Source organism: Eurosta solidaginis, chromosome 3 (assembly GCF_040869045.1).
Source record: "Eurosta solidaginis isolate ZX-2024a chromosome 3, ASM4086904v1, whole genome shotgun sequence".
Taxonomy (NCBI): Eukaryota; Metazoa; Arthropoda; class Insecta; order Diptera; family Tephritidae; genus Eurosta; species Eurosta solidaginis.
Window position 1 is genome coordinate 6,819,902 of NC_090321.1, and position 12,310 is coordinate 6,832,211.

At 33.6% G+C, this 12,310-nt stretch overlaps 1 protein-coding gene across 7 annotated transcripts in view; it reads right to left on the minus strand.

Annotated features, from left to right (window-relative positions):
- The window catches only part of Fili (Fish-lips), a 603,882-nt gene extending 591,784 nt beyond the window's left edge, over window positions 1-12,098 (minus strand). For 5 of the 7 annotated variants that reach the window (XM_067770543.1, XM_067770547.1, XM_067770549.1 and 2 more), the window contains exons 1-2: window positions 10,374-12,098; window positions 8,614-9,070 (exon numbers count right to left, since the gene is read on the minus strand). The gene's annotated coding sequence lies outside the window, so the exon portion shown is untranslated. The remainder of the gene's footprint in view (window positions 1-8,613; window positions 9,071-10,373) is intronic. The other 2 variants (XM_067770548.1, XM_067770551.1) reach the window with 2 other exon arrangements.
- Window positions 12,099-12,310: the final 212 nt, after the last annotated feature.

Here is a 12,310-nt window from a genome sequence, read left to right on the forward strand (position 1 = left end):
TCATTTCACTGGTGTAGGGATTGTCAAAAGGAGATGGCAAACGCAAAATGTAACCAACACATTGACAATTATTTACTACAATTTTTTTTATAAAATTCACCACTTTAAATAAAAAAAATTGTTTCACATCACTTGCAAAGAATTGCAGAGTTTTATGTTTTCTCTCCATTCCATTCGCCTAACACCAATCAACACGCAGATATTGACAATCTGAACAAAGGTACGTGTTGCTGTAGAGATGAGTAGTTCGACCAGCCCAGAAAATGTATATCAGCCATTAAAATATACTCTTCCAAATTTGATTTGCTAGATGTGCCAGATGTGAATTGGAGTCGGCGTGAAACATGTAGCTTCCGCCAATGTGTAAGAAAAGTAAAAAAACATTATACTAAGAACTCAAAATATACTTCCTCAGACAGCGAGAAATATAGAACTCACATATTTTATAGGTTGTTTGGAAGGACAAAAGATATATTTTCCTATCAAAACTAGTTTTATCGGTATTCTAATTTTTATAATAAAAAAAACCAGTTCCTAAAAAATATTAAGAAAATTTGTCGACTAGAGTTATTTAGTATCCTTTAATTTTAGGCAACACTTATTTTTTATTTATTTTTTTTTAACTCAGGGATGAAGTTATTTTATTTACTTGAGGCTTTCTTGTAGCGTAAACAAGTTTAAAATAAGTCGTTATTATAAGGCGTACGATATACTATATTTACCTTATACTAATACTAATTTCACACAGACGGCTTATTGAATAATAAAGGCAGTTTTCTACATTAAGACGCTTATTGAGCTCAATCTTCCCTACAAAATTCGAATCTATAATTATTTCATTAGTAGCTAATCGAATGCCTAATGAAGTCAAAAGCACAATGCAACTCTGTTGGCAGCCTTCCGCTTCTTAGTTTTTGGTGTGTTCAGTGCTTAAAAATGTCACTTGTCAAAGTAAATGTCATTGTCTGCATGGCGGAACGATACAAGGTGGCCGCATCGAACAGCTGATTATAACCTTTTTTATTTGATTTGATACATCAACTACCGGCGCAGTACGATTTTGACATTTGTCCATCGAATTTACAAGTACATGGAATTTTTTTTTGTTTGTAGGTATGTCACCATGATTGTCTGTTATATAGCATTGTCATTTTATTCGCTTGACATTTCATTCTGCATACTAATCGAGCAGTTACTTCTGTGTGAAAGCAAAAAATTTACGATTTCATTAGAAGGTGAAATGAGATCATTAAGTTTCTGTGTGAAAACAGTATAAGACTAATCCATCCGAGGTGAAACAAGTATTCCTTATTGCATACAAACGCTGATGTAAGTTTTTGCTGGGAATATATTAACGTAAACACATGTATGTAGGTAAGTAGTTCCCTTGCACATTGGTAAATGTTATTAAACTAATATTTCATAAAAATTTTCCAAATGTAAATAAAACCCACACCACCATTTGAGCAACTTTTCTCTTGTTTTCATTTATAAAAACATTTTGACTACAAAATAAAACAGTAATTTTCTTCCCATTAAATGTTTGTTGTCATTGCTGTAGTTACGCATTACTTTAAAATGCATTTTATTTTTCTCCTTATCGATCAAAGTTGATTGTTCTACAACTTTTGTATATAAAAGTTGTAAAAATTACACAAAAATAATCGTTAATATTAAATTCAAATCGGAAATCACGCCAAGCCACTAATGCCCCAATAAATAATTCACTACGTTTACGATTTGTCGTAGTCGTGAGCCGCCTTATTTGTATGCAAAACGCGGCAGTGAGCACAAAAAGTTGGTAAGTGGTAAACGTTAATACACGGCAGATAAGTATGGACGTATGAATATATGGAAATGTGTGTTGGAGTGAGCCTAAATACAAGTTGTATTTTTATACTCAGCTGAGCAGAGCTCACAGAGTATATTAATTTTGTTCGCATAACGGTACCCCGTAACGGCATAAACTAATCGAGATAGATATAGACTTCTATATATCAAAATGATCTGGGCGAAAAAAGAAATCCATTTAGTCATGTCCGTCCGTCCGTCTGTCTGTCCGTGAACACGGTAAATTGAGTAAATTTTGAGCTTTATTGATGAAATTTGGTATGTAGGTTCCTGGTCACTCATCTCAGATCGCTATTCAAAATGAACGAAATCGGACTATAACCACGCCCACTTTTTCGATATCGAAAATTTCGAAAAACCGAAAAAGTGCGATAATTCATTGCCAAAGACGGATAGAGCGATAAAACTTGGTAGGTGGGTTGATCTTATGACGCAGAAAAGACAATTTTTAAAATTTTGGACAATGGGCGTGGCACCGCCCACTTTTAAAAGAAGGTAATTTAAAAGTTTTGCAAGCTGTAATTTGGCAGTCGTTGAAGATATCGTGATGAAATTTGGCAGGAACATTACTGCTATTACTATATATCTGCCAAATAAAACTTAGCAAAATCGGATAACGAACCCGCCCACTTTAAAAAAAATTTTTGTTAAAGTCAAATTTTAACAAAATATTGAATATCTTAACAGTATATAAGTAATTTATGTCAAAATTCAACTGCAGTAATGATATGGTGCAACAAAATACAAAAATAAAAGAAAGTTTCAAAATGGGCGTGGCTTCGCCCTTTTTCATTTAATTTGTCTAGAATACTTTTAATGCCATAAATCGAACAAAAATTTACCAATCCATGTGCAATTTGGTAAGAGCATTGCTTCTATGATGATAACTGTTTTCTGTTAAAACGGGCGAAATCGGTTGAAGCCACGCCCAGTTTTTATACACAGTCGACCGCGTGTCCTTCCGCTCAGCCGTTAACACGATAACTTGAACAAAAATCGATATATATTTACTAAACATAGTTCACGTACTTACTCACTTTATTCGACTATGACCACGCCCACTTTTTTGGTATCGAAAATATCGAAAAATGAAAAAAATGCCATAGTTCTATACCAAATACTAAAAGAGGGATGAAACATGGTGATTGGATTTGTTGTTTGACGCAAAGTATACATAACTTTAGAAAAAACTTTGTAAAATGGATGTGACACCCACCATATTAAGTAGAAGAAAATGAAAAAGTTATGTAGGGCGAAATCAAAAGCCCTTGGAATCATGGTAGGAATACTGTTCGCGGTATTACATATATAAATAAATTAACAAATGATGTTCTGGGTCACCCTGGTCCACATTTTGGTCGATATCTCGAAAACGCTTTCACATATACTAGGGGCCACGCCTTCCATTTGATACCCATGTCATACAAACACATTCCAGGGTTACCCTAGCTTCATTTTCCTACATGGCGATTTTCCCTTATTTTGTCTCCAAAGCTCTCAGCTAAGTATGTAATGTTCGGTTACACCCGAACTTTGGCTTCCTTACTTGTTTTTTTTTTTTTGTATTTAGTTATTGTTCCTGGAATCTATTTTTGGAATCTTCAAATGGCGGCTGGCCGCTGACTTAAAGACCTTTTTTGAAAATACGTAAAAAAAGTTGAGTATTTTATATTATTATGAGGAAGTTATTAAATGGCAATCGGCCCAATTCTAAAAAGATTTACAGCGATAGTTTTGCTTCATCTTCATAGACTTTAATTAAGACGGATGAGTGAAATGTCACTCTATTTCGGCTATTTATCCTCTTTGATATTGATATCATTTGATATCTTTATAGAAACCTACCGCACATTTTTTGTTCGAATTTGCTTAAAAATGGCAATTACCAAAGAATATTAATCGATTATTGCTTTCAGTGTTGTTGTTTTCAATAAAATGTTCAGTGATGCCTCATTAAAAATTGTGTTTTAAAACTTAGCCCGCCAACATTTTGAAAGAAGTCGCTTGATGCAAACACAAAATAAAACTCCCAGTTTTGGTTCAATATGGACCAAAGCGACAATCGTGTTTGTTGATGCTATCCATTGTGAATTCATACAAGTGAAAAATCTTTCTATTCCCCCATTGGCATACCTAGCTGTCAAATAATAGTTGACAGGGAGAATGGCTGACGCGAATGCCCAGAGAATGGAAGAAAGGTTTGTTTTTTGCTCGCGGTTAATAAATTGTATTGCCATAAATTGCCAATTTGTGTTTAAACGAACTTTTCTTGTAAACGTGCTATAGAAAATCAGACTTTATATTGATATTCGGTTTTTAAATCTAGTTAATAAAGATAATATGAGCAGCCAGTCAAGCATACATTTTAAAGTTTGTAAATAATGCAAAGTACCAGTCGTCTACAAAAAATTTTGAAAAATACTATTGATCAAATGATTTAGGTAATCAATCGGCTGTTTACTATTGTGAACGTTTTTTTCATACATTCGCCACTTGTATGAATTCACAATGATGTTATCCAAGCATCACGGCGAATCTATACAAGGTGATGGCAAATTGAATTCAACCCAATTCGCCTTCCAGAAGAATGTTAAGCCATAAGAAAATAAGCATTGATTTTGATTAACTGACATATTGTTTTACAAAGGCGTTGTGTGGAAAATATCAAGAAGAAGAAGCCAACTTAAAGGGTAACACTCCCTGGTACTGAGTTTGCATTGCGAAGCATGAACGCTGCAATAATAACCGGCCGTGGGCTTGCTGAGCATAAAAAGAGATGGGATTAGAGAGAAATATGCATACTCTTGATTTTTTCAAAGCGATTTCACTATCCCATCAGCTGATTGCTTCTTCTTGATATGTTCCATACAAAGCTTTGGTACAACACAAGGCGAATCCATACCGGTGGTGGCAAAGCGAATTCAACCAATTCGCCGTGCAGAAGAATGTCAAGTCAAAAGAAAATTTTCATTAATTCCGATTAATTGACATGTTGTGGTACAAGGCGTTGTATGGAAAATAATCAAGAAGAAACAATCAGCTGTTGGGATAACAACACCTGGTACTGAATTCGCCTTGGTACAACAATATGTCAGTTAATCGAAATCAGAGCGAATCTTCTTTTGACTTGACATTCTACTGCTCGGTGATTTGGATTGAATTCGCTTTGCCAACACTTTGTTTACATCCGCCTTGATTTTTGCAAAGCAGTCCAGCAATTCGCCGCAATGTTGAAGAATTTAGCAAATTATTGATTACGGTTTTATCCATATATGTAATACTAGGAGTATTGCTAAGTTGCTAATAGAAAATGCTCGGAATGTGTTTTGAATTCGAAATCAAAACAAAACAGCCTATACAATTTTTGTGATTGTAGCAGCATAAGTGTGACAAGAAAAAATTTAAATTTAGGTACATTCGATTATTGAATACAAAAACAAAAAAGTTTAAACAGCAATATATCGGCACTCTGATGTTTGGAAATGTACCTAGCCTTTTATAGCAATATAGGAGTATTACATATATGGTTTTATCAAATTTAGGCTGTCCATATTTATTAGCAAATTTTCAATGCAAAAAAACCAGGACGTATATTTTTTTTTTTTTTGACTCGCCCGAAAAATTTTGTTAAATTCTAATTTTCTTAATGGGTTTGTTATTTTTCTTTTTGGTCTTTGTTTTTTTTTTTTCTTTTTTTGTTACGCTGTTGTTGACATTGTTCCAATATTTAATCATATGGTATTCCAAAAAAAAAAAAAATTGAGTGAAGTAAAATGAAAAAAGCAGAAAAAAGAAAAAAAATTAAAACGATTCGGGAAAAAAAATATTTATGTAAATACCTCCTCGTTATTCCGTATTAAGACGCATGTGATTTTAAATCTTTAATTCGAAAAATCTATCCACTAGAAGGCCTGTTTTGACCTATCGATTTCAGACCCTTAACGTTTATCTACAGTTAAAATAATATCAAACGTTTTGGGCTATTGGTCTTTGTTGCAAGAAATTTACGAATTTTTTGTTATATGTAGTACCTATGGTATTAACAGATGTTGTTTGTTTTAAATTTCATTTGAAATTCTTTATTGCTGCTCTTCACGCAGCCAGTAGTTGAATCAAAAAATTTAATTGCAAGTCAGTTACACTGATTCAGCAAGAGTACTTAATTACGAGAAAAGCGAATAAAACCAAAGTAAACAATTGAAGGCTATAAACAACAGCTAATAATTATAAAAACAACAAATATCTAGATATGTAAGACAACAGCAAAGCAGCATTAATACTAATGGGTAATAAACATTAAACAACAAAACGAACGATCAACAACAAAAAAAACGCACAAAAACAACTACAACCGCAACTTTAGGAACCGCAACCGCGCGAATGTGAGTAATTGAAAAAGTAAATAACACCAGTAATAGCAACAACAAAAAACAACAAGAGCAAATAAGAATATAAATTTTATGGCTGCCCGCAATCAAGCATTTTGTCAGAAAAATAACAATATGTTTGTATGTAGCAGCAGTCAACTTCTAATTTACTAAAGGAAACCAAAGCAACAAAAACACAAACGCAAACAATGCAACAGAACTTTAAACTGCTTAAATGGAAAAATTGCATTGCTACGACGGCGCCGCGGTTGCATGCAACATTGCTTATTTGCCATTGAAGCGACATGAATTTTGCTCGTTATTACGATTTGTTATTGTTGTTGTTGTTTGTTCAGCAAATTACCCATTTGGCAGCGTGCAAACACTTCACGTTATTCTCGGATCGATCAGCAATCATATGAGTTGTTCTTTTTTTTTTTTGTGGTTGCTGCCATTTGATTACCACTTTGGCTGTTCTGCTTGGCTGTCAATTCATATTTGGTTTTGTTGTTGTTGTTAGCCTTCAAAAGTGTTGATGCAGCTGCAACTGCTGCTTTTGGCACTTTGCAATTATTGCTACGTCTAATGCTGTTCATTTTTGTGTTTGACTTTTAATGTGAGGTTTGTTGTTATTACTGCTTTTCGTGCTCATTCTCCTATTGGTTTGTATACTTTTTGTTGTTTTTTTGGTTTGTTCGAATTTTGCTAATAAGATTTTATAATTTTAATCGTCGTGCATACGTGTATTTAGCATTTAATTAAATTTGCTGCACACCAACAAAGCAGCTGCTGGAATTGCAATTGAACAAACATTTACTTTAGGGTTGGGCTGGTTGGGTTTCAAAATAGAATTGCAAAACAATCGACGGCATTATCGAGTTTTTTTTTTTTTTTGTGTGAGAATACAAAGGACCATCGATAGTTTTCTCAAAACTAGCAAAAAACATCGATGATTTTGTGTTCCATCGATAGTTTTACACTGGTTTGCTTTTTTGGACTCTATCAAAGTCTATCGATGAGTCCATCGAATCTGAGTTTATTTGCGTAAAAATCCTTTGCCGGTGCAGTTCACACCTCCTGTACGTGACTGCAAATAGAATAAACAAACATCCTCCAGTATGCCTTCTGATTTCATCATGTCGTCTATTTTCGTCTGAAATAAACCACATTGAACTACTTAACAGCTTAAGTGATTATGAAATTTTCAGCTGTCCATCAACATCAGGTTTTAAGAAAATTTTACAAAAAGTCCGATTTTAGTAGTGTTTGAAAAACCTTGGCTAAAAAATTGAATGAAACAGTACCATTTTTAAACTTCTTCAATTATAGTGAACATTTTTCACAGAAATATCTAGCCCAGAAATTATTCCAAAAATAGTCTCGAAATACACAAAAAAGCATGCTTAAAATGACCGAAAATTTCCCGAAAAAGTTTTGAAATTATTCTGAAGTTTTCCCGAAATTATACCTAAAATAGTTCCAAAGTGATCCTGAAACTGTTCCGAATTGGTACTGAAATGGTGCCGAAATAAGTCTGAAGTGGCCATGTAACCCTCCCGAAATGGTTTCGAAATAGTCTTGAAATGATCCGGAATATGTCCCTAAACTACCGGAAGCGATGCTGTAATCGTTCAGAATTGTCTCCGATATAGTCTTGAAATTATTCCGAAGTCACCCCGAAATTTTCACGCAACAGTGCCAATAGTCTCAAGTCCATCAATAATTTTTGCATGGGCAAAATACTTCTCGACGTGTTTATTTTTTGTTTATATAGTACTTCAGCGCCCTTGAACCTCACTTATAATACCATTTCATGTTCGGTAAACATATATATATATATAGAAAGGACTTGTACGAACGAATCGGACCTTACGTACGTCAGCGAATAATAAAATAGCACATTGATAAGTTTTTTTACTTGCGCAGTTTGTATGGAGAAAGGTCTGAAACACCTTTGGGAAAGAAAGCGTCAAAAATCAATGCAAGTTTTGACAGACCAATAACTTGTGTTTGGTTAGTCAAACTATTTATTGGGCTACAAAACTGCATACTGCTAAATCGAAATTTTCATAGAATATTCAATATTTTCATAGTTGTAGTAAGTAAATTCAGGTACGTTTCTTTTTTAAACTATCGAAAAGAAAAATATATGGATTGATCTGACGAAATGGTATGAAAATCGCCTCTTCCCTAACTCACAATAATTACCCTAAAAAGTAAAAAGTAAAAAGTATTTCACACAATATCAAACAACTGATTTACCCCATCTAAGTCTAAGTTTAACTCTTTTTCTTCAATAAAACACATCGGTAATTGCTTTAAGACAAATTAATGCGCCATGTAATTAAATTTCTCCTCATTCCCAAAAACGATTAAGAAATGTCAGTGAACTCACCTTTTAATTTGTGAAATTGATTATACACCGACAGTATTGCTAGTTAATTGAGTTACACGTTGTTGTTCTTGTTGATGTGTTTCACTTGTTAAGTTATTATTTTGCTATACTTATTAAATTTTAGTTGTTGTTGCAATTGTAACACAATGTGTTATTGTTATTTTAACTGCTTTATTTCGAATAAGTTTTTTATTCTTTTACTTTTGTTGTTTTCTTTAATTATTTATTTACTTTCTTCTTGCGAAAATAGATGTGATGTGCGTATTTGTTTATTTATTTACTTGTTGTTTGCTATATTTTTGTTTTTGTTTATGTATTATGTTTGGAAATTAACACTCGCTTCTTCCACAGTTGACATCGTGATATATTTGACAGATTTGGCGCTATGTTTGTGTTTGTCTCACTTTATTTATGTTATGATTAGTATTGGCACCTGAATGCGAATCCGTCAAGCGACCTTTTTTATAAATGGGTAATTATTTTTAGGGCGCGAAAAACCAATTTAAGACCCAAACACATTCGGCGTTTGCGTCGTTTTGGCGCTTACGTTGCGTCAATAGCTAACTCTGAACACGCACTTCTCCATGGCTATGTTCTTAATATACAGGCAACGCAACGTCAACGCAACATGGAATTTATGGTTGCTGGCGTTGTCAGTTCATACTTTGCCACCTTCCATTTTCGCTCAAATGTATTCTATTTCCAATTCAATTCAATTCACTTTACAGAAATATTTTGTTTTTAAAACTAACAAAATTACTTTTGTTGATTGATTTGAAAGATCGCTTTGGATTCCAATGGAATTCAAGGCCTAACAATAATTTTGTGTCATTATTATTGTTATACAAGGCGAATTCAGTACCAGGTGTTGTAATCCCAACAGCTGATTGCTTCTTCTTGCTTATTTTCCATACAGCGCCTTGTACAACAATATGTCAGTTAATCGAAATCAATGAACATTTTCTTTTGACTTGACATTACTTTGCACGGCGAATTGGTTGAATTCGCTATGCCATTACCTTGTATTGATTGTTATGATTTTTTTTTTTATTAAAAATTTTTGTTGTTATATCGGCCTACTGATTTGTAAGATCTCGGGTTTGAATCGAGCTCAAGGCCTAACAATAATTGTTTATCATTATTATTATGATAAAAAAAAACCGCTGTGATGGCTGAATGGTTATAGCAGCGGCGCCTAAACGTTGCCGATGAAGGAATTTAGCAGTTCCCGAAATGGATCTATACAACGAGCTTTGGCAGTTGTCTAAATTTTTTCTTTCTTCTATTCTAATTTAAAAATTGTTTCAATTAAGAAAAAAATTATCATAACAATAATAATGATAAAAAATTATTGTTAGGCCTTGAGCTCGATTCGAACCCGCGATTTTTTTTTTATTGAAAATGTTTATAAATTAGAATTGAAGAAAGGAAAAATTTATACAAGTGCCAAGGCTCGTTGCATAGATCCATTTCGAGAACTGCTGAATTTCTTCATCGGCATTTTTCTATTAAGAATAAATATTACATAACCATAATAATGATAAAGAAAATATTGTTTAACCCTGAGCTCGATTCGATCCCGTGATTTCAAGAATTTGTATTTACATTTTTGAATGACAAAAAATCAAAATTTGAGTTTTGATTTTGCATTCATTGTGGCAGGAAAACTTTCAACGTGCATTTTTTCAAAGTGACGCCAGCGCCAAAACGACGCGAATATGTTCGGGCGTTTTTTATTTTATAATATTTAATTTGTCTACCTTTTTGATTGACTGCTTGCGCACTATATTTGCGCGTTTTCTCGTTTTATTTATCCTTTTTTTTATATTTCCCCATTCTTGTTTCACTTCACGCTTTTCTTTTGTTGTGTTTTAACAAATGGCGCGCACAATTTTCTTTTCGCTGTTTGTGTGTTTTTTTTTAGCGCGCATTCGTTTTATTTGCTTTGTGTTTTGGTTAGGCTTGAATTAATTTCTAAACAAATAATATTTGTTTATTACACAATATGAACAATAGGCTAAAATCACAGCAACAAAAAAAATATTTATTTATCTCAAAGACTTGGCAAGCGCGTGCCTTGAATAGGGCGCTTTGCATAAATTTTAGATTGCGCGTTGGTGAAAACAAAGTCAAATTTTAATAGAATATTTTGACTGACAATGCCAAATCAACAAAAGGAAGAGTTTGTCTTTAAAGCGTTTGAAATGTTTTTTATTCAACTTTAAATCAATTTCACTAACCTTGACGCGGGCGCCGTCTATTTAGAACAGGGAACGATACGGCGCTTTAACACTCTTAATGCTTTTTATTATAAAGCGCTGCAACAACAATTTTGTAAGATTATTGCTTTAAATAATTGATAAACTCTAGCCTGTTGTGTTTGGCAAGCAAATATATGAGATTTCTAGCTTTTGAAAAAATATCTATACCTAATTCTGTAGTTCATTCAACGCGCCCAAAGGCCACCGCCCCGTACGCGCTACAGGTTTAAAGCTGAACTCGAATTCGCGCGTTGTTTAAGAAATTTTAGAATCACGTAAACCACGCGGCAGAAGCTCAATCAACTGTTCACTGGCTTAATATACACATAAATTAGGGATGCGGTTTTCTGCGCGATTTAATAGACAATGGGTTTGATAACTCAATGCCTTTGCTAAGCGGTAAACAATTTTTGTTAGTTTTTTTCCGTAAATAAATTTTTTATCGCTCTTTATCGCCTACATCACTTTATAATTAGTATCAGCACATAAAGTTTTTTTTTTTTTTAATTTTTCAAACTGCAACATCAAGCGCTGCAACGCCTTTCAATCCAAAGCTATCAAATATTTAGCGTTAACATCCCTCAAAGTAAAAAATGTTCCTACTCCATACTAATTGTCACTAACGTGCTGTACTTTCACGCTTATGCTGCAAACTTTCTCGCTTATGCTATCAAAGCCCATTTCTTATGCGCCACACTAATAGCTTAATTACAATGTGAGCGAGAAGGCGTTGTCGCTTGCTGTGAACTCTTGTTGACCTAAACGCAAAACGGTTTGTATGTATGTATATTGCACAATTTTATTTCATAACAAGTATGTATGCGTATCGTGTGTGTTTTCTTTCAATACATTTATTTTGTTTATTTTTATATTTTTTCTATGCTTCACATACACGCAGTTTGACCGTAACTTATCAGCATGCGGCGTCGCAACGTTAATTCATTTTTTCACACTTTGCGCTTCAATGCGCGCTTATCAGTTTAGTTTCAGCATTTACTTGAAACAAGAATTCTCACACTCACTCGTCGCACAATTAATTGCATTCATAATATTTATTTAGACTTTTTTTCGTATTATAATCAAACACTTCATTTCTTCTACACAATTTTATTTTTTTTAATCCACTTTTTTTGCTTCAATACAAAATTTCTTCCCGCAACGCAATCTAACGCTACTTCACACAAAAAAATTTTTCACACGACAACCGCTTAGTATATCTTCGCGTTTACACGTTTAGTTAACAACTGCCACATGCCACATCTGACCGTGGCAAAGTGTTTCACTATTTTACTTGAAGCTCCTCACAACAAGAACGGTCTCATTCGGGTTTATGGTTCGCTCCTGCTGCTGCTTAGATTCATTTCGTTTGTATTCTCATATCGGAATTTCCAATGAGTTTCAGTGTGCCGGTTTTTTCGGTTTGTTCGATAGTGAGA